The sequence below is a fragment of the Lepisosteus oculatus genome, unplaced genomic scaffold (genome assembly GCF_040954835.1).
Source record: "Lepisosteus oculatus isolate fLepOcu1 unplaced genomic scaffold, fLepOcu1.hap2 HAP2_SCAFFOLD_70, whole genome shotgun sequence".
NCBI classification, from domain to species: Eukaryota; Metazoa; Chordata; class Actinopteri; order Semionotiformes; family Lepisosteidae; genus Lepisosteus; species Lepisosteus oculatus.
Window position 1 is genome coordinate 15,101 of NW_027168257.1, and position 24,952 is coordinate 40,052.

At 43.2% G+C, this 24,952-nt stretch overlaps 6 non-coding genes across 6 annotated transcripts; all 6 read left to right on the forward strand.

Annotated features, from left to right (window-relative positions):
* Positions 1–2,548: 2,548 nt before the first annotated feature.
* LOC138233666 (U4 spliceosomal RNA) lies at positions 2,549–2,690 on the forward strand. The gene has a single exon (XR_011187596.1). It is a non-coding gene; the product is annotated as a U4 spliceosomal RNA (small nuclear RNA).
* Positions 2,691–5,790: 3,100 nt separating this feature from the next.
* trnas-aga (transfer RNA serine (anticodon AGA)) lies at positions 5,791–5,872 on the forward strand. The gene has a single exon. It is a non-coding gene; the product is annotated as a tRNA-Ser (tRNA).
* Positions 5,873–6,713: 841 nt separating this feature from the next.
* trnai-aau (transfer RNA isoleucine (anticodon AAU)) lies at positions 6,714–6,787 on the forward strand. Its single transcript has one exon. It is a non-coding gene; the product is annotated as a tRNA-Ile (tRNA).
* Positions 6,788–20,185: 13,398 nt separating this feature from the next.
* trnar-ccu (transfer RNA arginine (anticodon CCU)) lies at positions 20,186–20,258 on the forward strand. Its single transcript has one exon. It is a non-coding gene; the product is annotated as a tRNA-Arg (tRNA).
* A 2,762-nt stretch (positions 20,259–23,020) lies between these two features.
* Positions 23,021–23,091, forward strand: trnag-gcc (transfer RNA glycine (anticodon GCC)). The gene has a single exon. It is a non-coding gene; the product is annotated as a tRNA-Gly (tRNA).
* A 559-nt stretch (positions 23,092–23,650) lies between these two features.
* Positions 23,651–23,724, forward strand: trnai-aau (transfer RNA isoleucine (anticodon AAU)). Its single transcript has one exon. It is a non-coding gene; the product is annotated as a tRNA-Ile (tRNA).
* The last annotated feature ends 1,228 nt before the right edge of the window (positions 23,725–24,952 follow it).

The window sequence follows — 24,952 nt, forward strand, 5'->3', positions numbered from 1 at the left end:
GAGTGCAAGAGGGAGTCATATCACACATATGGAGAAAAACCATGTAACCCAGAGAGAACATGCAAACCCCACACACACAGGATGGGACCTGGGACCCCAGTGCTCCAAGATAGCAATGCTAACCACTTTGCCACCATTATAAATGGATGGATATCTTAGTTATCTTTCTAGTTCACAGGTTTGCATGCAAAATTTAATTTTGAAAGCCACTGAGACATCAGGTACTACTGTTGTATTTATGAAAAAGAAACAAAACAAAAAGCATACTAACAACTGTGCCATCCTACTCTTTAGTTAATACAATTTATTATTTATAAATAGTTAACATTGTTAGCAAAATATTTTGAATTATATTTAACCCTATTTTTTCTTTAGTTTTGTATTTAACTTATTATATGATAGTCAGATTTAATGTATATTTGAACAATGAAAATATATTTTTACAAGATGCGGGGGAAAGTGCAACAAATTATTACAGTGCTAAATTTAATATTGATTGCTAATAGTTTATGCTAACACCTAACTTTCTTAATTAGATGTATTTAAAACAGTGAACTAAGTGTAACATACCATTCAGAAATACAATCGAGAATAGTTTTGTGGTGTTTGTATGGATGAAACGTTTCTAAAATGTATAACGTAACAAAATTAAAGACGATTAAAATCTGTAATCTTTCCACTTGTAATGTCATTAGACAGAACAAGACGTTTCTGCTTTGTCTAAGGATGGTATCAAAAAGTAGTCTAGGTGGTGAGAAAGCTGTGTTTAATGATAATTAAGTGACTTAAAAGTAAAAAGAGATGGTTCATATTGCTTGATTAATTTTAAAAACTAAGTTATAAATGCAGACGCGATCGCTGCCGTAAGCGCTCCAGGCAGTAGAACGTTCGTTCTGTACTGCTGCGCTCCGCGCCTCCTCCCTCTCTCGGTGCCGCGCCCCTCTCTGACGGAGGGCAGTGGGCGGTACGCTATTTTCAGAGCCTCTGATTGGGAAAAAAAGACCTGCTGATCAGTTTCACACACCAGGAAGAGAAAAGAATGGGATTTTTTCTCTTCGAAACGTGTGTTGTCTTTATGAAATTCGTGTATTTTAAACGTTTAATTAAGAAGTAAAAACCTTACAGCGTACACAAAGATTCTGAGCTGATCACGAGGAAGAAAAATCACCCATTTTTCGCGCATAAAAAGTGGTTTTTAACTCTCGAAACCTGTTTTTATATGTTTTAAAGTCGTGCAATGTCTAAGTTAAGCAGGAAAACATCATTATATCTCATTATTTATTTATTTTTTTTAAAATTTAAAAATCGTTTGCCCAGCCTACTTTAAGTCTTCAACCTCTTTAAACACACAGTCCATGGACTTTTTAAGACTTTCGATTGCGACTGTATTAGATCAAATCACTTCCTTCAGCTCACCCATGCTCTGTGCCATCATGTTGAAGATGTTGGTCTGGAGCTCCTCCAGCGTCAGGTCGCCCCTTCCTCTCTTGGCTGCCGGGGTTTTCACAGGTGTGCTGGGCAGGGACTCCGGCTCTTCCTCTGGCAGCTGAGTCTCACTTGGGCTGCGAGCGCTCGCGTACGAGCGCATCTCCAGCACTCTTTCCACGTCCCCTCCAGCTGCTTCACTTTTCCCTTTAGTTGCCATCAATTTTCTTGTAGTGCTATACATATACGATTGAGGTTTCTTAGACTTCTCCTTCGAAGACCCAGCACTCTCTTTTCTTTTCCCAGTGTTACTCATATCGAAATTCTTAAACCTAAAAAAAATCGTTTTTTTTTCTTTCAATTATAACTGAAGTTTAAACAAGTAGTGTTAAGTCCTTATTTTTCTGTAGTCAAAAAAAGCAAAAATTAACATTTAGGTCATGAAAAACTCAAAAAAAATCCTCAACCACTAAACTTTACCTCCCACCTGAGCGCCATCTTGAACGCCCCTACCACCAGAGAATGCTCACGATTTCGGAAGCTGTCTCCGGGACGTGCTGATTCCACACATCCTGAATAAATCATGATATTGTTAGTTGCTGTAGCTAGACGTTCAAATGAGTTTCATGGCCAGATGGACTGTTTCCTCCAGCGGTATAGTATTGCAGTGAGACAGCACGATGCCTGCAAGACTATGTCACGCTAAACGCCACAGATTGTGTTTGTCCGTTCGTGTCAGTCATCCTGCAGCCACGGGAAGTGGGACACAAACATCCCGCAATGCTTTCAAGACGTTAGGATTTGTTTGTGCAACATCCGAGAAGAGTACTTGTGGCTTGAATGTGAACTGTACGTGCCCGCCCCCTTTCCTCTGTAGTGCATGAGTTCCTCCCGGCATGCCCTTCGTCATTGTTCTGTCATCTTGTATTTAAAGGGTTGTATTTCTGCTGCTGAAAAGAATCAACGGGTTTCTTTGTTCCCAACGGAGCCCTTGTCTGTCATGAAATTCTTCAAAACCTCAAGCTAGAAGAAGACGACAAATATGAAGCGTTACAGCAACGACATGCCATGAGACGATTGATAACGATTTCCATAGGATCCCCGCGGTTGCCTGGCAACCGTCAGCTTTGCGCAGTGGCAGTATCGTAGCCTGTGAGGGTTAGCCGAGGCGTGATTATTGCTAGTTGAAAACTTTTCCCAATACCCCGCTTCCGCCGGTTTGCAATACAATCGGCGAAAGCAATTTTTGACAGTCTCGTTAGAGACTGAGCAAGGTGTTTAAAGACAGATTTGGTCATGGTGACATCATGGTAGAAAGAAGCGAGCTTGTTCCCAGTGGGCATTGATTCGTCGAATATACGTATATTTACGGCGAACGTACGGCTATACGTATATATACGTCGCCTCAACGTCGAATTGCAACCGTAAAATTGACGACATTAACAAACGCATATATAACGTCGAAAACACATCTAACACAGTGCCTGAGGCTTTTTACTGTATGTATCGTGTGTGCCGCAACTAGGAGTATACGGCACTCTGCACAGTGTACGAAGTAAATTATTTTCGCAGCAATTAATTTACACGTGTATAATAAATATAGTAAATATAATAAATTAATTACTGCGAAAATAATTTACTTCGTACACTGTGCAGAGTGCCGTATACTCCTAGTTGCGGCACACACGATACATACAGTAAAAAGCCTCAGGCACTGTGTTAGATGTGTTTTCGACGTTATATATGCGTTTATTCATGTCGTCGATTTTACGGTTGCAATTCGACGTTGATTATACGAACCCAGCATATTTTCCGGTTATATACCACAATGCATTGCTAGTATTCGTTGGTCACCATTTTGGACACGTTTTTCAAACGTAGAAGTATATCCGCAAATATCTCAGATATCCTCTTTTGACGAGTAAGTATGAACAATAATAATACTATCTGAATACATACAGATCTTTCTTAATATTATTTTGATTAAAATAGTATGTGAATAAGCAAAAAAATGGCACATAAAATAGTGTGAATGGGGAAGATGACACAAAATCGTTTTGCCGTTTCTCTTATTCTTATTCTATGTTGTACTTTCAAACTTTGGGTACTCTTTAATTAGGACAGACTTTATTGCTCAACTGCTATGATGCAAGCCAAATTTTATACATTTATTTCAGCTTTGAGCTTAGTAAACCGTTCATTTTTTAGATTATACTAAAGAAGATATTAATCATCATTTATTTGGGAAGTAATATTATATAATTTTCTCCTAGCTGCGGTGCTGAAGTCCCACCCTACATCAACAGAAAAAGAAATAAAGGAGCACGCAATGTGTTACTTGAAGAATGCATATGCAAGGCAGGGGGCCAGGAGATCTGGACTCTGAAAATAATAGGTTTTTGGTTCTAACTGTTAGGACAATTAGACAGGGTTTGCAAACAGTGGACAAAAATCGTCTTAACTTCCATTGTAATATTTTTTTTTCTTGGAAATATAGAAGTTGTACATTTTAAAATGTATATTTGAATCAAAATGTGGTTTTGAGTTAGTGTGTTAATGTAATTAGTTTTGTGTTTGTCATTACTATACTGTATATTGCCATGTTACCAGAATTTGTAGCTGAAGTTTAAGACTAGTTGTGTTTTTATGATTATTGCCCATATGTTGATTGTTGATTGATTGTATACAATGTATAATTTGAAATACATATGTTTCAGGTGTGAATGTGTATTTTCAGAATACATTTCTAAACCTAATCATTGGCTTGTTTTACTTGTTTCTACACCTATAAAATCTATCTTTGATGTATAATAGACCTCTACCCATATACGTATAATAGACCTCTAATGTTATCCGTATAATAGACCTCTAACCATATACGTATAATAGACCTCTAAAGTTATACGTATAATAGACCTCTAACCATATACGTATAATAGACCTCTAAAGTAATCCGGAACTCCAACCATATATGTATAATAGTCCTCTAAATTTATCCGTATAATAGAACTCCAACCATTTATGTATAATGAACGTCTAAATATAGACGTATAATTGACGTTTAACTTTAGACGTATATTAGAATTTCATTCTAGACGAATTGTAGACCACATTTAGACGTCTAAGATATGCGTTTATTAGACGTATATTATACGTCTTTTGCCCACTGGGTTACGTCTCAACAGAAACGCTCTTTAGCTCTTTCAGCTTTATGCAGAGAACATCGTCTGTCGAGATCACTTTTGAGTCAGCGCGAAACGCCGTGTGCTGTCAGTTTGATTTCATATTGCTCGTGGCGGCGCCCGGCTTTTGTCTGTCAAACGTTAGGTTGCACTTCTTCATGCTGCATCGTCGGCATGAGTGGAGCTTTATAAACGTCTGTACTTACTGCGCCCCATAAGAAATCGTTTGTCCCCATTCAAAAGAGATTGTGCGATGTCCTGCAGCAAACCTTTGACAGTTTGAAAAGAGGAATTTATTCTGCTTCCTGTGCGTGCAGTAGTTACAAAGTTGAACGCCTTTACACGATCTGCTGCAGTTTTCAGTGGGCGGGCTTTGTCAAATGGCTTGGAAAAACGCACTGTGTTTCGGCTCGGGAAACATCATGAGCAGTGTCCTGCATGTTTTCTGTGTATAGCTGTCTTTTAACGCATACAGAATTCATTCGAAATCATTGATTTCTCCAATTAACAAGGGTCCCTTAAAGGATGAGTCAAAGTAACGTCTAATCGGATTAGTTTCCTTAGAGCTGGTTCAGAGTTTGCTCAAGAGTTTACCTTTCACAGATGCGCAAAGAAGAATATTGGGGGTGCATGCTTTAAGGCGCCTTACAGCTGTAGGGAGCGATTCGAGACGATTCGTGGCGTGTGCTCGTTCCCATATACCGTACGCCTCGGGGTGCAGTGCTAGGATGACGTACAATACCGCTTGGGCACGTAACGGCGTTATATGCAAGTTCGGGACGTGAGGGTTTTCGTTTGTTCGTTTTGTTTTGCTCTGCTTTGCTTTGTTTTGCTTTCCATCGCGTTGGTAAGAGCGTAAATAAAAAGGCGATTCCTGCGTCTACCACTAATGTAAGAGCTATTTCAAGTGCGGAGTGGTGCGGCTTTTCAAATGCTTGCGGGCATTTCTCTGTTGTTGATTCTTTTTTTGTGTGTAACAAAGTGGCATTTTCATGTCCGGACGGGGAGACTTTATCATTCCGACATGAAGCCACCCTTAAGTCCTCTGAGGCGTGTCTGTCTGCAAGGCTTGTATTTTGGAAATGTTTTTTTGAAACGGAGAACGACTTTGAAATAGGCTTCCGCCGGCGGCTCGCGATCCAGGTAAGATTGTAGCAAGAACGCAGCGGCGGTGGGGCTTGCTGTAGTCGTGGCCGAGTGGTTAAGGCGATGGACTAGAAATCCATTGGGGTCTCCCCGCGCAGGTTCGAATCCTGCCGACTACGTTGTCCGCCTCCAGTCGGTGTGTTCCGGCGCAAGCAAAGAAGCGCGCCTCCTTGCTGTTCCTGGTGGTTTTAAAACGCCCAATCGCTTAAACCCGCTGCCTTGGAAATAAGTTCTTCAGCGTCCGCGAATGACATTTTGCAGCTGGAAGCAGATGTCGACGCGTTTTGCACAGAGCACCAAAAAACCGTCTTTTTTGAAGGCTCAGGCACTGAGCATTGGTGGTTCAGTGGTAGACTTCATGCCTGCCACGTGGGAGGCTCGGGTTCGATTCCCGGTCAATGCAGTGGCTTTTGCAGCGAGCAGCTCCATCACTTGCATCCCCTTGCAACTCGCAACTGCAAACCCACTGAAGCTAAGTAGGTGCGAGCCAGGTCAGTACCCGAATGAGGGTGAGCTAAAGGGAAAAACAAAGCTTCCAGCTGGAAGCGGTGTTAATGGTGTCGGCGGGGGGGCACTCACCCTGAGGTCTGTGCGGGTCCTAATGCCCCAGTATAGTGACGGAGATGCTGTGTTGTAAAAGGGCGCTGTCTTTTGGATGAGATGTAAAACCGAGGTCACAGCGCTCTGTGGTCATTAAAAATGACCACCAAAACCTTTGACAAAAGCTCTTGGTAATTGATGGTCTTCAATAATGCTTCTCCTTTAGGTACATTTTAAATCAGCTGAAAAATGCTGTGAAATGGGGGGGCACTTCAGGCCAGTGTAGGATTTGGGTTACAAGAACCATGAAACTGCACGAGAAAGCCCATACACTGAATTACACGGCTTTCTATTCAAAGGAGGGCAAAAGAAATTCCCTGAGATCGATTTTTTGCAGCACAGAGAGGATTGATGTCATGAGGCCGGTTAGCTCAGCTGGTTAGAGCGTGGTGCTAATAACGCCAAGGTCACGGGTTTGAGCCCCGTACAGGCCAGGTCCTTTTCTCCTCTCTTACCAAAGCTGTTAGGTTCCTTTCCGTGGTGAGATGGGTTGTCATGCAACGCAGCCACATAGTGCCGACAGACAAGAGTGTTGCGGGAGAAGAGAAAAGTGTTTGAAGATTTAAGAGTGTCTTAGGTGGAGCCAAAATCAAGTGTCACAAATGCAAGTGGTTGGATTTCCAATGTTTAATATGGTAAAAATAAGCAGAAGTTATCTGCCGGTCCGGCACAGTCTGCCATGCTTTTGTCATATACTGTAAAGTGGTGTCGAACTGGGTGTCGATCTGGAGCCTCACCATTTGCATATGTGAGGCTCCAGTTATACATCGAGTGTCACATTAAATGACAAAAATGAAGAGAGTTAAAGCAGCTGGAGAGGTTTTCTTACAACTTTTGAGTTGACACAGTTTTGGAAAATGTTTCCTTCACGCTGCACTGTTCAACATAGGCAGCCAAGAGTCTCCAAAACAAAACAGAATTGACAGATAGGAGAAAATTCCCACTCGTCCTGAAGTTGCCAAAATCCAGCAGGTGGATTTTGGGAACGGCATACAGACCCCTGACACAAGTGGTCTGTGCCAGGGGTCTGTATGCCGTTAACCATGCCGCCATACCAGTAGCACCACCACAGTCTTAAAGGAAACCGGTGTAACAACATGTCCGGGTAACTTGTTCCATTCACCCGCAGCTCTTTGTGTAAGGATGTGCCACATATGTGGCGTTTTTCACACAGCAGCTGTATCGACGAGCGGTGAAAAAAGTGTGGTGGAAACGTCGGACCCTAAGGTGGTGACTGCATCGGAGACGGCTGTTAAGACACTGACCAAAACCAAACGTGTCAAGCCTTCGGAGAGAAATAATAACACGCCTAAAGACTTGGTGTTTGGTGATGTGGGAGACTCAGTGCGGTATATTGCACAGTTAGTATCAAAGGTGGGCACTAATGAGGTGGATAAAAAGCGGGGTTTAGAGAATCTAAGAGCCGCTTTAGCAAGTGTACATTCAGTGTTTCCAAAACCGATCCAGGTTTACGCCGCTAGACTCTTAGACGTTTTTTCTAAAGAAGATGCTGATCTAACCTCTGGATTTCGTTACCTGATAATGCTATTTCATGGTGCACTGGCGAAGACCCACCGGGATAAATGACTAAACATGTGCATGGTGCAGTCCAGAGAATATTGGATGAACTTTCTCCAAACATCGGGGCGAATGATTTTGTACAGCTGCGTTTGACTGCGGGTGGTTTTAACAAACCCTTGTTCTCACGCAGGAGACAACCCGGAGAATTAAATGCTGCTGATTTTTTAAGCCACATCTCAGACCTCTTACAGAGCCACACAGAAATTCTCACCGATGACAGCCTCCGATTAGTGGTGACGATAGTTAGGAATATGCAGGGGGGTGCCCGTCGAAGATTTAAATCCGTTCTGGGTAATTGCTCAGAAAAAAGCGCACCTTATCGACTTACATTACACGGGCGGTAATCTGTGTTTCACCAGGAGTGTGTACGGTTTGTTGAATGAAGGTTGTACCAATGGGGAAATGTTACAGGGCGCTAAACGAATGCACAAAGAGTTGGGTTTTTCAGAGAATCAGAAAATGAGTTTGTCAGACATTACCGCTTTTGAAAAACATTTAAAGGTGGTCATTAAAATTTTGTACCACGACCAGGGTGATTGAAAATATTTTACAACGGGGCCCACACCACCTAATTCTAAAATACTTTTTGTTCTACTGCATGAAGAGCATTTTTATGGGGTTTTAAATATTAAAGCTTTTGTGGGGGCGGCATATTTTTGCACTAACTACCATGCGGCGTATAGCCACAAGAACGCACACGCCTGTGTTAAAGCTTGTAAAACCTGTTTAGATCCCCAGTGTTGCGAAATTGATGCAGAAATTCAGAATTGCCCGGCCTGTAAGGTCTTTTGTCGTAGCTCTCAATGTTTGGCGAGACACTTTCGGAATGCAGCGACGGGTGTTAGTAAGTGTGAGCGCAGGGTCTTTTGTGAGAAATGTGAGGTTTATAACCTCTCTAGTCACAAATGTAAAGAGAAACTGTGCTCGCATTGTAACAACGTGATCGACACCCCTGACACACATTTGTGCTACATACTGCCTTTGGACAACCCCAAAATTTCAAACAAGTACATTTTTTTTTACTTTGAATGCATGCAAGAAACGGGGACACACATACCAAATTACATCCATGCCCTTCATATTAACAATAAACGAAGCTGGGAATTTTATGGTGAAACTTGTCTAAAGGATTTTGTGTGTAAATTTATCGATAGACGTTTCAAAAACCATACATTCATATCGCACAATGGCAAGGGATATGACAATTACCTAGTAATCAGACAGTTGTAAGATGAAAAGATGGACGTTGAACTAATTAATCAGGGTGGTAAGATAATGTGTATGACCGTAAAAGCTCTGAACATCAGATTTATCGATTCTTTAAACTTTCTACCTATGAAATTAAGCAAACTGTCGGCCGCCATGGGGTTCCCCGGGGGTAAGGGTCATTTTCCACACTTGATGAACACTTCAGAAAACCAAAATTATGTCAGCCCGATGCCGCCGCCAGAACTTTACGGCGTTAACTACATGCTGCCGAGGGAGAAAGCCGAGTTTTTGGTTTGGTATGAAGAATGCAAGGGAAGTGTGTTTAACTTACAGAGAGAGTTGAAACGTTACTGCCAGTTGGATGTGGCAATTCTAAGAGAAGGCTGTGTCAGGTTTTGGGACGAGGTCATGAATATGACCAGACAGACACGCGTGACTGAGTCAGGGGCCGCCTGCGTTGTGTGCATCGACCCCTTTCAGTTTGTGACCATCGCTAGTGTCTGCATGGCCATGTTCAGACTTATGTTTTTACAGGAAGAGACGATAGCGTTGCTACCCCATGACAATTACCACCACCAGCAAAAACGATTTTCTACACCCAGCATTCAGTGGCTTATGTACATCGAACACACAGAGCCCGTTAAAATCCAACACGCGTTAACCACGGCCGGTGAGTTCAAGGTTGGTCAAAGCTGAAAGCTCAAAGCTGAAATAAATGTATAAAATTTGGCTTGCATCATAGCAGTTGAGCAATAAAGTCTGTCCTAATTAAAGAGTACCTAAAGTTTGAAAGTACAACATAGAATAAGAATAGAGAAATGGCAAAACGATTTTGTGCCATCTTCCCCATTCACACTATTTTTATGTGCCATTTTTTGCTTATTCACGTACTATTTTAATCAAAATAATATTAAGAAAGATCTGTGTGTATTCAGATAGTATTATTATTGTTCATACTTACTCGTCAAAAGAGGATTGCTGAGATATTTGCGGATATACTTCTACGTTTGAAAAACGTGTCCAAAATGGTGACCAACGAATACTAGCAATGCATTGTGGTATATAACCGGAAAATATGCTGGGTTCGATATTTTCTCAACGTATGCGTTTATTAATGTTGTCGATATTATGGTTGAAATTTAACATTGATAATACATCACGGCTATGTGCCCCCTGCTATGTGCTGATGTGCAATTTTAACGCATGCAGTTAGTAAGGATCGTACTGTTGTATGGTATTATATATAATGACATTATGGAATAGGATGGGGACAGGCCTGGCATCACGGGGGGAGGGAGGAGTGTTGCCCCTTCAGTTTTGGGCAAAAAGATTTACCTAACTTAATTTGCGCCCTAAAAAAATAGTTGTACTTGGTCAATGGTCAGACAACACTAAATGACACGAACAGTCACTCAGTCTGTTTGATGGGCAGGAGGGCTATCCGTCCAGGAACTGCACATATCAGTGTCGTTATTGAGTGTCAACATTACGATCCTGTTTGCTCAGGTGGACCGATTCCTTGCAGTAGTTTATCATTATACTTAAAATCTTTATATAACTAGGACTAGTTATAGCAGTCTGTGCTTTCTGTTGGTTTTACAACATTTTTTTCTTAACGATTCAGAACGTCCATGTAGCTGCAAAAATGAACGCTTATGGTACTTTTCGCTCCAGGCAATACAAACCGTGAGAGTGACGAAAAATGTGAAACTGAACTTCATCGCAAATACCAGATTGCTAGTCGTTATCTTCTATCATGAAGCACTAATCAATGGCATAGCTGCGAGATTTCATTTGGGTAGCTGCACCCTACAGCTCCGTTTCAACCGAAATATCACCCCCCCCCCTCAGAATTTCAGACGCCCCCCTACAGATTTTTCCCCGGGCACCGCGCACTGATGGGGGACAGGGTGTCCAGGAAATGGTATCAACTTTTCTCAAGAAAATAAAAATAGAAACTCTATAGGCACTCAAACATTTTACTGTTTTTTTTTCAGGCAGTAAATTACGTAAATTACTGCTTCGACACGTAATGGCATTATAATCAAGTGCAGGAGCTGAGGGCTTTTGTTTTGTTTCGTTTTCCATGGCGTTCGTAAGCACGCAAATCAAAGGCAATTCCTGCGTCTAACACGAATGTAAATGCTTTTGAAAGTGCAGTGTGGTGCAGCTTGTAAAATCCTTGTCCACATTTGTGGTTTGTTGATGTTTTTCTGTCTGCCAAAGTTGCATTTTGACATCCAGACGGGGAGACTTTATCATTTGAACGTGAAGCCAGCCTTAAACCCTCTGAGGCGTGTCTGTCTGCCGGCACGTATTTTGTGAAAGGTTTTTTTTTTTAACTGAGAGCGACTTTGAAAAAGTTTCCGTAGCCACCTCGCACTCCGTGTTAGATTATAGGAGGAATGCGGCGGCGGCGAGCTCGCTGTAGTCGTGGCCGAGTGATTAAGGCGATGGATTCAAAATCAATTGGGGACTCCCTGCGCAGATTTGAATCCTGCCGACTACGGCGTCTGCCGCATGTCGCCTTGTGCCTGCGCGGCAAAGACGAAGTGCTGCTTCTCCTTTCCTGGTACTATAAGAACGCTAAATCGCTTGGCTCTGCTGTCGTGGAAATAAATTCTTCAGATAACCACACATTTTGCGTTCGCACCTCTGGTGCTCTACTTATGCCTTTGAAAACCTAATGAATAAAGCTGAAAGAACCGACACAATATGTAGGTGCTCGTAAAGCACGCAGTAAAGAACTGTTAACAGCAAAGGTTTCAGTGGGTTAACTGAGGAGAAGGCGTGATCGCTAATTGTTGACTTTGTATTTGGTGTTAGAAACACTCTTACTGTGCATGACGTGCAACAAATGTAGCCACAGAAATTGCATCACGCTTTCATGTATGCTATCGCAGACACCAACGTTGCCTAGATAGAAAACCGAAATAGCCGTGGGTTTGCTTGCTGGTCTGAAGGATCTCTCTTCGAATCTCTATCATTTGTCAATGGAAGTAAAAGGCGCTGCAATTTCATACGTTCAGAATGAAACCCGCAGCTGTTGTTCGACTTTATTTCTTGACTAATTACAACTGAGTGTCGCATGAGCAGTTACGTAAACTTGTCTGGTATATTTGAACAAAAATGCCGTTCTTCAATTAAAACTAACAGTACATTGTCAGGGACATTCAGTTCTATACAAACAAGAGACAGACAAGATAATATTTCTACCTTTCATGTGGACTACGTGTTGACTTACTGATCGGAATAATTGAAAAGTTCGGGTTCATAGCCGATGCAGTGCATGCTAATTAGAACAGCAAAGCTGAGCTCTCAGCACCGTACTGAGCCCAGGTGTTTTTCTAAAGCTGTCAGGTGCAGTTCATTTACATGAAGGAAATCTCTTACTGGGTACTATTACAATGCAGTAAGTAGCACAGACTACTTAGGGAGTAGCCCGATGCATTTAAAAACAACCCGAGCCAGGCAGGAGTCGAACCTACAATCTCCTGATCCCTAGTCAGACGCGTTATCCAGTGTGATACTGCAGGACTGTAACCCAGTGAGATCAGCACTGCAACTAGTAAAATATTACCCCCGGTCCATTCTTTTCCAAAAGTGAGAAACACCTGTTTTCTACATTTTGTCTGTTTTAAAACATTATCTTCCAAAGCATCATAAAATTGTCCCTTCTTCCAGACTCTACTTCTCTCTTGTAGTAGTACAGCAGACCTTTCCAGGTGAGCAGATCACAGAGTCCGAAATGAGCTTCCTCCATCAAGCAAAGTACCTGAACATGACGCTGTCTTCATAAAAGAGCCCCTGTAATAAAGAAATTAAATCCGAAATCAAGAGGGCAGCACAGTGGGCAAAAGACGTATAATATTCGTCTATTAAACGCATACCTTAGACGTCTAAATGTGGTCTGCAATTCGTCTAGAATCTCTGCACTGTGTACGAAGTAAATTATTTTCGCAGTAATTATTTACATTAACGAAGAGCATAACGCGTGTACTGTATACACTGCAAGTACAACCCCCCTCTCTGCAGGAGTGCTGGCTGTGACGAATTGAAACGGTTTCACGGGTATTTTCAAAGTAGGAGGCGAGATTTCCAGCGAAAGACACCCCCCCTCAAAAACCCAGTAAATACAGTACTTACTAGTTAAAGGCTAGGCTCCCGACTACGGCGAAAGGAACCCTTCTTTCATTAGAAGACAATGAACATATTTTAGCCCTGAATGAATTAATAGCAAACATGGTTTACATAAAAGACATTTTTCCAAGAAAGTTTAGCCTTTGTCACTAATGAAACCACTAAATAAAGACATAAATATAAAAATCTTAAGATTTTTAAAATACATGACTTTGCTAAAATTTACTTGAAAATAAAAACAATTACAACCGCCAGGGGAGAGAGAGAACAGGGGAGGGATGTTGGTTTTGCATAAGGGGCGGGGCTATGGAAATTAGGTCTGTTTGGGAATGTGTAGTTACATTTTCTGGCTGTTTGTGAATTATCGTTGTTGAGTATGGAGTGTTGAGGTATTGATTTTGTGTAATGCTTTATGTTGAAAATTGAGGTTGATTTTGTTTATGATAAACAGGATAAACTGGGATGGGAGGAAGGTTTGGTTTTGCATAAGGGGCGGGATTATGATAATTGGAGGACTTTGCGAGAGTAAAATGGTTTGATTATTTGATTTTGTATTGTGGTTGTTATCTATGTTTTTGGTTGGTATTATGTTTATATGGTTGTTTTTGTTGGTTGGTTGTTATTATGGTTATTAATAATACGATCTATAGTTGAAATCTGCGCCTAAATAAAAAGAAAAAGCAAGTGATTAGGTTTATGAGCAATCTAATTACTTATTCGTTTAAAAAGCTATATAAAATAAAGTTTATTATTAATTTGCTGGACAGAGCGGTGAACATTATTATGCATGAGACAAAGATAACGATCCTGATCAGTTTAAAAATCTGTGTACGCTGTAAGGTTTTTACTTCTTAAACTTTTAAAATACACGTTTAGAATTGAAAGAAATCCTCTTCCTGGTATAGCACACCAGCACGTCTTTTTTCTCCAATCAGAGGGGTGTCAGATGGTGTCAGCCAATCACCATTCTGCGTTGGGTAGCAACGGGTGACTGTTCTCAGGCGGAAGATGTAAACAGCTTAATGTTCGTGTTAAATAATTTTTTTTAATTAAAATTCATTCTATACAGCAATCGCATATTTGGGTACCGTTTCATAAAACTTTCATGCTTAAAATGTTTAGGGAGAAATGGAAGACTGGTGTGTATTTTTTCTTTAAACTACCAAGACCAGCCATACACAGTACAGTTTACATACATACAGTAATGTTTATGTTCCTAAATTAATATCGTTTATGACCTTCAGATGCGTTATGCTCCTCTTCTTTTTATGCTCAGCTACTAAAATTTCCCTTTAGTGGTAAAATCCATATAAATATTCAAAACTAAGCGGATTAAAATGTGGACAGCAAAGACATTAAATGATTAAATCTTTGCACTACCAACCAATGCACCACGAGTGCCCCTGTCGGTCATTTTGGCCAGCCAATCACTTGTCCTGCGGTACCCTCCGGTGCCCCGCGGTGGCTTGTGGGTAGGTTACTGTACCGCGGGTTTTTACCGCGCATTTTGAATGGCTGCATCTATTAAACGCATACCTTAGACGTCTAAATGTGGTCTGCAATTCGTCTAGAATCTCTGCACAGTGTACGAAGTAAATTATTTTCGCAGTAATTAATTTACACGTGTATAATAAATATAGTAAATATAATAAATTAATTACTGCGAAAATAATTTACTTCGTACACTGTGCAGAGTGCCGTATACTCCTAGTTGCGGCACACACGATACATACAGTAAAAAGCCTCAGGCACTGTGTTAGATGTGTTTTCGATGTTATATATGCGTTTATTCATGTCGTCGATTTTACGGTTGCAATTCGACGTTGATTATACGTTGAGGCGACGTATATATACGTATAGCCGTATTTTTTATAAATATTCGTATATTCGACGAATCAATGCCCACTGGGAAGGCGCATTGAAGGGTGCACCCCCATCATTAATCGTTGCGCCTCTGTGAAAGGAAAGCTCTTGAGCAGTCGTTGAAACAGCTCGGATGAAACACTTGATTGCTTCCATGTGCATCTGGAGCCCATTTCTTATTTTCACTTCACGCCGCCCAAAGCATTTCTAAAACAGGAGATTCGCGTTTGGGAATGCGCCCTGCCCTACAAATAAAACAGGTCTACGGGTCTGAAAGCTGCTCCACGGAAAACAGTTCTGTTGCGCTTTTGATCAAAGGGAGATTCGCTGTTCTTACTTTTTGATGACATAACACCCAAAGGGGCTTCTTTGGAGCTGTATTCCAACCAGCATCCTAAAGTTTCTTGGCGGTATCCTTTACAGTCCTCTGTTCGGTCGACAAGGGACAGAAGGGGGCAGTTTTCCTCACACATACAGTGCAATGTACTGTAGTGTTCCCGTTCATTGAATTCGCAGTTCTGCATCAGACCTCTAACTCGTTTCCTTAGCTTGGATTTAAGCCACGAAGCAGGCTTCTACTGTATAAACGTCTAGAGGAATCACAAACTATTTGAGAGGCCATCATCCCAGGGGGAACTGACAAAGTCTATCCCTAAACACCTAGCGCAGTCTCTCAAGAGACTGTCAAAAATCGCTTTCTCCGTTTGCATTGCAAGTAAGTGAAAACGCGGTCTCAACCCAGAGCCACTTGGCAGCAGCGGCACGTAAATACTGTTACTGTCACTGCTCGATACCGATGTTAGCCTACTATACCATGTTCAGCCACCGCTAGAAACTGCATGGCTCTAGTTCTGGAGCAAACGACAGGAGGGCCAACGTCGAACGGGCACACATGTCAGACATGGAAACCGACGAGAGTGGGATTCGAACCCATACATGCAGAGCACAATGGATTAACAAGCCATCGCCTTAACCACTCAGCCACCTCGTCAACAGAACTGGACTGTCCCAACTGAGTTGGCGCGCTCCAGATGATCTTTTTCTTTTTTTTCCCTCGTACTCGAGGGTCATTTTCCTGTTCCACATGCGATTTCAACATTTTCCTTGGGAGATGTCAAGCCAGCAAGCCACTGCTGTGGTTCAGTGGCCAGTGTGGAGTTCAGTGTCCCTGTTGTACACAGAAAGCACATTGAGCTCCTTGGACATGAAAAGTTCCAGATAAAAGCCATTTGTCATCCTTTCTCTTGGTGTCGATGTTGCTATTGTATGTAAAGGTGGCAACTTGCTCAGCGAGCAGGCGGAGCACACACCGAATGCAGATGTGTCTGAGTGGTGTGTCCAAGTGGCTGCAAAAGGACAGCACTCCCGGGGCGCCGTGGCTTAGTTGGTTAAAGCGCCTGTCTAGTGAACAGGAGACCCTGGGTCTGAATCCCAGCGGACAACCGCTAGACTTAATTAAACACAAGTATTCATTTCCTGTCTTTAACATGACTTGTTTTTCTTAAAATGGATGCAACTTGCAAAACATGAAATACAAACCTTGCTAATCAGCGCTAGCAGCTGGCAAAAAAAAAAGAAGTCAGCAATGTTTTTTTTCTTTAACCTTAACCCTGCTAATGGAGAAGAGTTAAACGACCGAGTCTATGCAGCTTAAACGGTGCGCACGTCGGGTTCTTAGCTGAAAGGGTGGTAAATCACGCTCACCCCAGTCCTTAATCTTTTAAACAGGATACAAAATTGAACCTAGTCGCCACATCACATACATCCTGTTCAATGATAAAAAGGTAACATCTATCCTCACTCCAGAGTAAATCTCACGTTGAGGGCATATTTTTTTCACTTTACCGTGAATCGGGCCCGGCTGCACAGAGGAGAGAGGACGGTGACAGGGGAGTCACACGCTGGCGGTTTGAATACGCGGAAGATCACTGAGGGATCCACAGTATATGGACCCTCCGTGCGCCATCAGTCCACACTCCGGACTCTGAATCCTGCCATCCGAGTTAAGATCTCGGCGGAACCTGAGGCGCAGTTCTTTCTTAAAACGTAATCTGGTGAGCATTTCTAGAATCGTACTTGTATAGATGCAGCCTTTAATGTGTTGCTAGGTTAAAATTGATGATTTCTTGAACTTCAGTAGGAAACTGCCCTCTTGATTTCGGATTTAATTTCTTTATTACAGGGGCGCTTTTATGAAGACAGAGTCATGTTCAGGTACTTTGCTTGATGGAGGAAGCTCATTTCGGACTCTGTGATCTGCTCACTTGGAAAGGTCTGCTGTACTACTACAAGAGAGAAGTAGAGTCTGGAAGAAGGGACAATTTTATGATGCTTTGGAAGATAATGTTTTTTTTTTTCTTTGAAATCGAAATGAATCAGAATATCAGTGCAAAAGACAAACTCTTGGTTTGGTTTAAAGAGATATGGTTTTAAAACAGACAAAATGTAGAAAACAGGTGTTTCTCACTTTTGGAAAAGAATGGACCGGGGGTAATATTTTACTAGTTGCAGTGCTGATCTCACTGGGTTACAGTCCTGCAGTGTCACACCAGGGCCAGTGGCGCAATGGATAACGCGTCTGACTACGGATCAGGAGATTGCAGGTTCGACTCCTATCTGGCTCGGGTTGTTTTTAAACGCATCGGGCTACTCCCTAAGCAGTCTGTGCTACTTACTGCATTGTAATCGTACCCAGTAAGAGATTTCCTTCATGTAAATGAACTGCACCTGACAGCTTTAGAAAAACACCTGGGCTCAGTACGGTGCTGAGAGCTCAGCGTTGCTGTTCTAATTAGCACGCACTGCATCGGCTATGAGCCCGAACCTTTCAATTATTCCGATCAGTAAGTCAACACGTAGTCCACATGAACGGTAGAAATATTCTCTTGTCTGTCTCTTGTTTGTATAGAACTGAATGTCCCTGACAATGTACTGTTAGTTTTAATTGAAGAACGGCATTTGTGTTCAAATATACCAGACAAGTTTACGTAACTGCTCATGCGACACTCAGTTGTAATTAGTCAAGAAATAAAGTCGAACAACAGCTGCGGGTTTGATTCTGAACGTATGAGATTGCAGCGCCTTTTACTTTCATTGACAAATGATAGAGATTCGAAGAGAGATCCTTCAGACCAGCAAGCAAACCCACGGCTATTTCGGTTTTCTATCTAGGCAACGTTGGTGTCTGCGATAGCATACATGAAAGCGTGATGCAATTTCTGTGGCTACATTTGTTGCACGTCATGCACAGTAAGAGTGTTTCTAACACCAAATAAAAAGTCAACAATTAGCGATCACGCCTTCTCCTCAGTTAACCCACTGAAACCCTTGCTGTTAACAGTTCTTTACTGCGTGGTTTACGAGCACCTACATATCGTGTCGGTTCTTTCAGCTTTATTCATTAGGTTTGCAAAGGCATAAGTAGAGCACCAGAGGTGCGAACGCAAAATGTGTGGTTATCTGAAGAATTGCTTTCAATGGCAGCGGGTCCAAGCGATTTAGCGTTTTTATAGTACCAGGAAAGGAGAAACGGCACTTCGCCTTTGCCGCGCAGGCACAAGGCGACGTGCGGCAGACGCCGGAGTCGGCAAGTTCCGAACCTGCGCGGGGAATCCCCAACGCACTTAACCACTCGGCCACGACAAAAGCGAGCTCGCTGTCGCCGCATTCCTCCTATAATCTAACACGGAGTGCGAGGTGGCTGCGGAAACCTTTTTAAAGTCGCTCTCCGTTAAAAAAAAATACCTTTCACAAGATTCGTGCCGGCAGACAGACACGCCTCAGAGGGTTTAAGGCTGGCTTCACGTTCAAATGATAAAGTCCCCCAGTCCGGATGTCAAAATGCAACTTTGGCAGACAGAAAAAACATCAACAAACCACAAATGGTTTTTACAAGCTGCACCACACTGCACTTTCAAAAGCATTTACATTCGTGTTAGACGCAGGAATTGCCTTTGATTTGCGCGCTTACGAACGCCATGGAAAACGAAACAAAACTAAAGCCCTCAGCTCCTGCACTTGATTATAATGCCGTTACGTGTCGAAGCAGGAATTTATGTCATCCTACCACTGCAACACGGGGAATAGAGAGAAATGAGTACACGCTACGAATTGTCTCTAATCAGTCCCTACAGTTGTAAGGCGCCTGGAAGCGTGCACCCCCATCATTAATCTTTGCGCATCTGTGCAAGGTAAACTCTGGAGCAGTCTTTGAAACGGCTCAAAGGAAACACGTGATTGATTCCATGTGCATCTGGGGTTCATTTCTTATTTACATTTAATTCAAGGGAAAGGCTTGGGTCAGTTTCAGACGGCCTCCAACAGCGAGATTCAAGCGCCCCACCTTCAGCCCAATCTGCACAGCCAGAACGCCAACGGCTCCTATGCTCTCCGGGGTGCGGTTGTGACCCCGTAACCTAAAATGTTGGTGGCAGACAAATGGAGACTAACAGGTGACGTCCTAGGACATGACTACATTGTGGGGATGGTGACCATTGCTTGGAAAAGAGTGCGAGGCCCCTTTAGAAAAACATTTTGTTAACAGGCATTCTGCCTCAGCCTAAACACCTATAGCTTGCAAAGCGCATGCTATTAGACAGGCACCTCTGCAAGACCTTAAAAGTCTCTTAAACTAGTGATAGTAAGGTGTTCCCAATGGGCGATGTTCGGCTTTCAAATCATCTCTCCGTGGAAGCGCCGAGATGCAGCTGTTTAAGGCTTAGAAGCAGCTGACTGTTTTACTGCCTAACTGATCACTGTCAGTCAGGGAGCTCAGAGGTGAAAAGCCTGTCTGAGAGACAATTCGCCGTCGATCAGTTCAATATGTTCCGTACCAGCTCGGCGCACCTGAGATCATCTTGGTAGCCGTGTAGCTCAGATGAGTGAGAGCGTGTGTGTGTACCACCGTGATTGGATGCCGGTCCTTCTCAGGTCACAGTAAACCTTCTGCTGCCTAACTTTCCTAATTTTGGGGATCCCTTTGAAAAAGCAAAGGAAAAAAAAACTGGCTCTTCATCAGCGTGATCGACCCAACCCAGTGTGCCCCAGTGGCCTAATGGATAAGGCACTGGCCTCCTAAGCCAGGGATTGTGGGTTCGAGTCCCATCTGGGGTGCTCCTGTCCCCTTTTGAGAGTACAAATGTCTTTGTGGTTTGCAAAGCTACAACTCCACCTTACTCAGTGAGCGTCTCTGCTTTTCTCTCACATACAGTTGGGAGAAAAACTTTTGTAAACAGCCCTTCGGAATGATGTGGATTTCTGCATGAATGGCTCCTAACATGTGATCTTATCTTTATCTAAGTCATAATAATTAATAAAGAGATTCTGATTTAACAAAGAACACACACCCAACATTTGACATTGCTGTTTCTTTATTGACCAAATGGTTTAAACAATCAAGGTCATTGATGGAAAAAGTACGTGAACCCTTATATTAAGGAGCTAGTGGAACCTCCTTTATGACAAAAACCTCAACCCCCACTTTCTGTAGCGGCTTGTCAGACCTGAGCAGCGGTTAGGAGGTATTTTGGCCTATTCCTCTATGCAAAACTGTTTCAGTTCATGTATATTTTTGGGATGTCTTGCGCTGAATGGCCTGCTTCAGATCACGCCACAGCACTTCAATGGGATTGGGGTCAGGACTCTTACTTGGCCATCCCAACATACAGAATTTCTTCTGTTTCAGCCACTCTGTTGTTGATGTACTCCTTTGTTTTTGTCATGTTGCAAGACCCAGCGTCTTTTGAGTTTTAGATCACAGGCAGACACCCTGACATTCTGCTGTAGAATTTCCTGATACATCTCGGAATTCATCGGTCCCTCGATGATTGCAAGCCGTACAGCCTCCGCCATGCTTCCCAGGTGGGATGAGGTTTTGGAGTTGGTATGCGGTGTTTTGTTATCTCCAAACATAACGCTGTGCACATTTACCAACAAGTTCAACTTTTGTCACGTCTGTCCACAGAACATTGTTCCAGGAGTTGTGGAACATCCATGTGGTCTTTAGCAAACTTGAGAGGGGCAGTGGTGGTTTTTTTGGGGGGGAGAGCAGTGGTTTCCTCCGTGGTGACCTCGCATGATCACCACTCCTGTTCAGATTTCTTCTTATGGTGGACTCATGGACACAGACGTAAGACAAAGTAAACCACCTGTTTGCTAGATCCCATCCCCACTCAGCAAGTCAAAGATTCCCTCGAAGGACTGGCAGGACCTATAATTAGTATGATGAATGCATCGCTTGCGTCAGGCAACGTACATGATCAATTTAAGGTAGTGGTTCTTAGACCGCTCCTTAAGAAGTCAAATTTGGATCCACAAGTTCTTAACAACTACAGGCCTGTCTCAAAGGTCCCATTTCAATCTAAAAGTTTTGAGAGAATAGTTGTTGCCCAACGTCAATCGTATCTGGATTCAAATAATATACTTGAGAAATTTCAGTCTGGTTTCTGAAACTGCATTAACAAGAGTCGTAAATTATATTCTCTTAGCTACTGATGCGGGGAATGCAACAGTGCTAGGAATGCAAACTTTAGGTTGCGCTTCTTCATGCTGCATCATTGGCATGAGTGGAGCTTTTTAAACGTCTGTACTTACTGCGCCCCATAAGAAATCGTTTGTCCCTGTTCAAAAGAGATTGTGCGATGTCCTGCAGCGTTCGCAAAGCAAACCTTTGACAGTTTGAATAGAGGAATTTATTCTGCTTCCTGTGCGTGCAGTAGTTACAAACTTGAACGTCTTTACACGATCTCCTGCAGTTTTCAGTGGGCGGGCTTTGTCAGATGGCTTGGAAAAACGCACTGTGTTTCGGCTCGGGAAACATCATGAGCAGTGTCCTGCATGTTTTCTGTGTATAGCTGTCTTTTAACGCATACAGAATTCATTCGAAATCATTGATTTCTCCAATTAACAAGGGTCCCTTAAATGATGAGTCAAAGTAACATCTAATCGGATTAGTTTCCTTAGAGCTGGTTCAGAGTTTGCTCAAGAGTTTACCTATCACAGATGCGCAAAGAAGAATGTTGGGGGTGCACGCTTCAAGGCGCCTTACAGCTGTAGGGAGTGATTCGAGACGATTCGTGGCGTGTGCTCGTTCCCATATACCATACGCCCCGGCGTGCAGTGCTAGGATGACGTACAATACCGCTTGGGCACGTAACGGTGTTATATGCAAGTGCGGGACGTGAGGGTTTTCGTTTGTTCGTTTTGTTTTGCTCTGCTTTGCTTTGTTTTGCTTTCCATCGCGTGGGTAAGAGCGTAAATAAAAAGGCGATTCCTGCGTCTACCACTAATGTAAGAGCTATTTCAAGTGCGACGTGGTGCGGCTTTTCAAATGCTTGTGGGCATTTCTCTGTTGTTGATTCTTTTTTTGTGTGTAACAAAGTGGCATTTTCATGTCCGGACGGGGAGACTTTATCATTCCGACATGAAGCCACCCTTAAGTCCTCTGAGGCGTGTCTGTCTGCAAGGCTTGTATTTTGGAAATGTTTTTTTGAAACGGAGAACGACTTTGAAATAGGCTTCCGCCGGCGCCTCGCGATCCAGGTAAGATTGTAGCAAGAACGCAGCGGTGGTGGGGCTTGCTGTAGTCGTGGCAGAGTGGTTAAGGCGATGGACTAGAAAGCCATTGGGGTCTCCCCGCGCAGGTTCGAATCCTGCCGACTACGTTATCCGCCTCCAGTCGGTGTGTTTCGGCGCAAGCAAAGAAGCACGCCTCTTTGCTGTTCCTGGTGGTTTTAAAACGCCCAATCGCTTGTACCCGCTGCCTTGGAAATAAGTTCTTCAGCGTCCGCGAATGGCATTTTGCAGCTGGAAGCAGATGTCGACGCGTTTTGCACAGAGCACCAAAAAAGCGTCTTTTTTGAAGGCCCAGGCACTGAGCATTGGTGGTTCAGTGGTAGAATTCTCGCCTGCCACGCGGGAGGCTCGGGTTCGATTCCCGGCCAATGCAGTGGCTTTTGCAGCGAGCGGCTCCATCACTTGCATCCCCTTGCAACTCGCAACTCAAAAAACCCACTGAAGCTAAGCAGGTGTGAGCCAGGTCAGTACCCGGATGAGGGTGAGCTACAGGGAAAAACAAAGCTTCCAGCTGGAAGCGGTGTTAATGGTGCCGGCGGTGGGGCGCTCGCCCTGAGGTCTGTGCGGGTCCCAATGCCCCAGTATAGTGACGGAGATGCTGTGTTGTAAAAGGGCGCTGTCTTTTGGATGAGATGTAAAACCGAGGTCACAGCGCTCTGTGGTCATTCAAAATGACCACCAAAACCTTTGACAAAAGCTCTTGGTAATTGATGGTCTTCAATAATGCTTCTCCTTTAGGTACATTTTAAATCAGCTGAAAAATGCTGTGAAATGGGGGGGCACTTCAGGCCAGTGTAGGATTTGGGTTACAAGAACCATGAAACTGCACGAGAAAGCCCTTACACTGAATTACAAGGCTTTCTATTCAAAGGAGGACAAAAGAAATTCCCTGAGTTCGATTTTTTGCAGCACAGAGAGGAGCACTGTTGTGAGGCTGGTTAGCTCAGTTGGTTCGAGCGTGGTGCTAATGACGCCAAGGTCACGGGTTCGAGCCCCGTACTGGCCAGGTCCTTTTCTCCTCTCTTACCAAAGCTGTTAGGTTCCTTTCCGTGGTGAGAGGGGTTGTCATGCAACGCTGCCACATAGTGCCGACAGACAAGAGTGTTGCGGGAGAAGAGAAAAGTGTTTGAAGATTTAAGAGTGTCTTAGGTGGAGCCAAAATCAAGTGTCACAAATACAAGTGGGAGGATTTCCAATGTTTAATATGGTAAAAATAAGCGGAAGTTATCTGCCGGTCCGGCACAGTCTGCCATGCTTTTGTCATATACTGTAAAGTGGTGTCGAACTGGGTGTCGAACTGGAGCCTCACCATTTGCATATGTGAGGCTCCAGTTATACATCGAGTGTCACATTAAATGACAAAAATGAAGAGAGTTAAAGCAGCTGGAGAGGTTTTCTTACAACTTTTGAGCTGACACAGTTTTGGAAAATGTTTCCTTCACGCTGCACTGTACAACATAGGCAGCCAAGAGTCTCCAAAACAAAACAGAATTGACAGATAGGAGAAAATTCCCACTCATCCTGAAGTTCCCAAAATCCAGCACTGAGCGTAAACAAAGTGTCTAAGTAGCGTGGGAATGCTAACCCTAACCCTAGCTGGAGTTTGAGCAATCCAGCACTGAGCGTAAAAAGATGAGTCAAAGTAACGTCTAATCGGATTAGTTTCCTTAGAGCTGGTTCAGAGTTTGTTCAACAGTTTACCTTTCACAGATGGGCAAAGAAGAAAGTTGGGGGTGCACGCTTCAAGGCACCTTACAGCTGTAGGGAGTGATTCAAGACGATTCGTGGCGTGTGCTCGTTCCCATATACCGTACGCCCCGGGGTGCAGTGCTAGGATGACGTACAATACCGCTTGGGCACGTAACGGCGTTATATGCAAGTGCGGGACGTGAGGGTTTTCGTTTGTTCGTTTTGTTTTGCTCTGCTTTGCTTTGTTTCGTGGTCAAGAGGCGTAAGGTAAGTCGTAATCCAGGGAGAACACTGGTGGCAAACAGTCCGAGGTGAGAGGCGAGGTCCAAAGTCAAAAAGGCAGAAGGGGAGTCCAATATCCAGAATAAACGAGGTAATGGAAAAAATGCCAGGTAGAGCTCTCAAGGAATAGACTCAATACTGAGCAGCGGGAAGCAGGTAAAGATGGTAAAAATAGCACTGTGTACCGCACGGTGGAGTGTGTGCAGGTGGGTTAACTCGTGCGGCAGCGTTTGTTAATAATCACCCACTGCTGGTGCTGATTA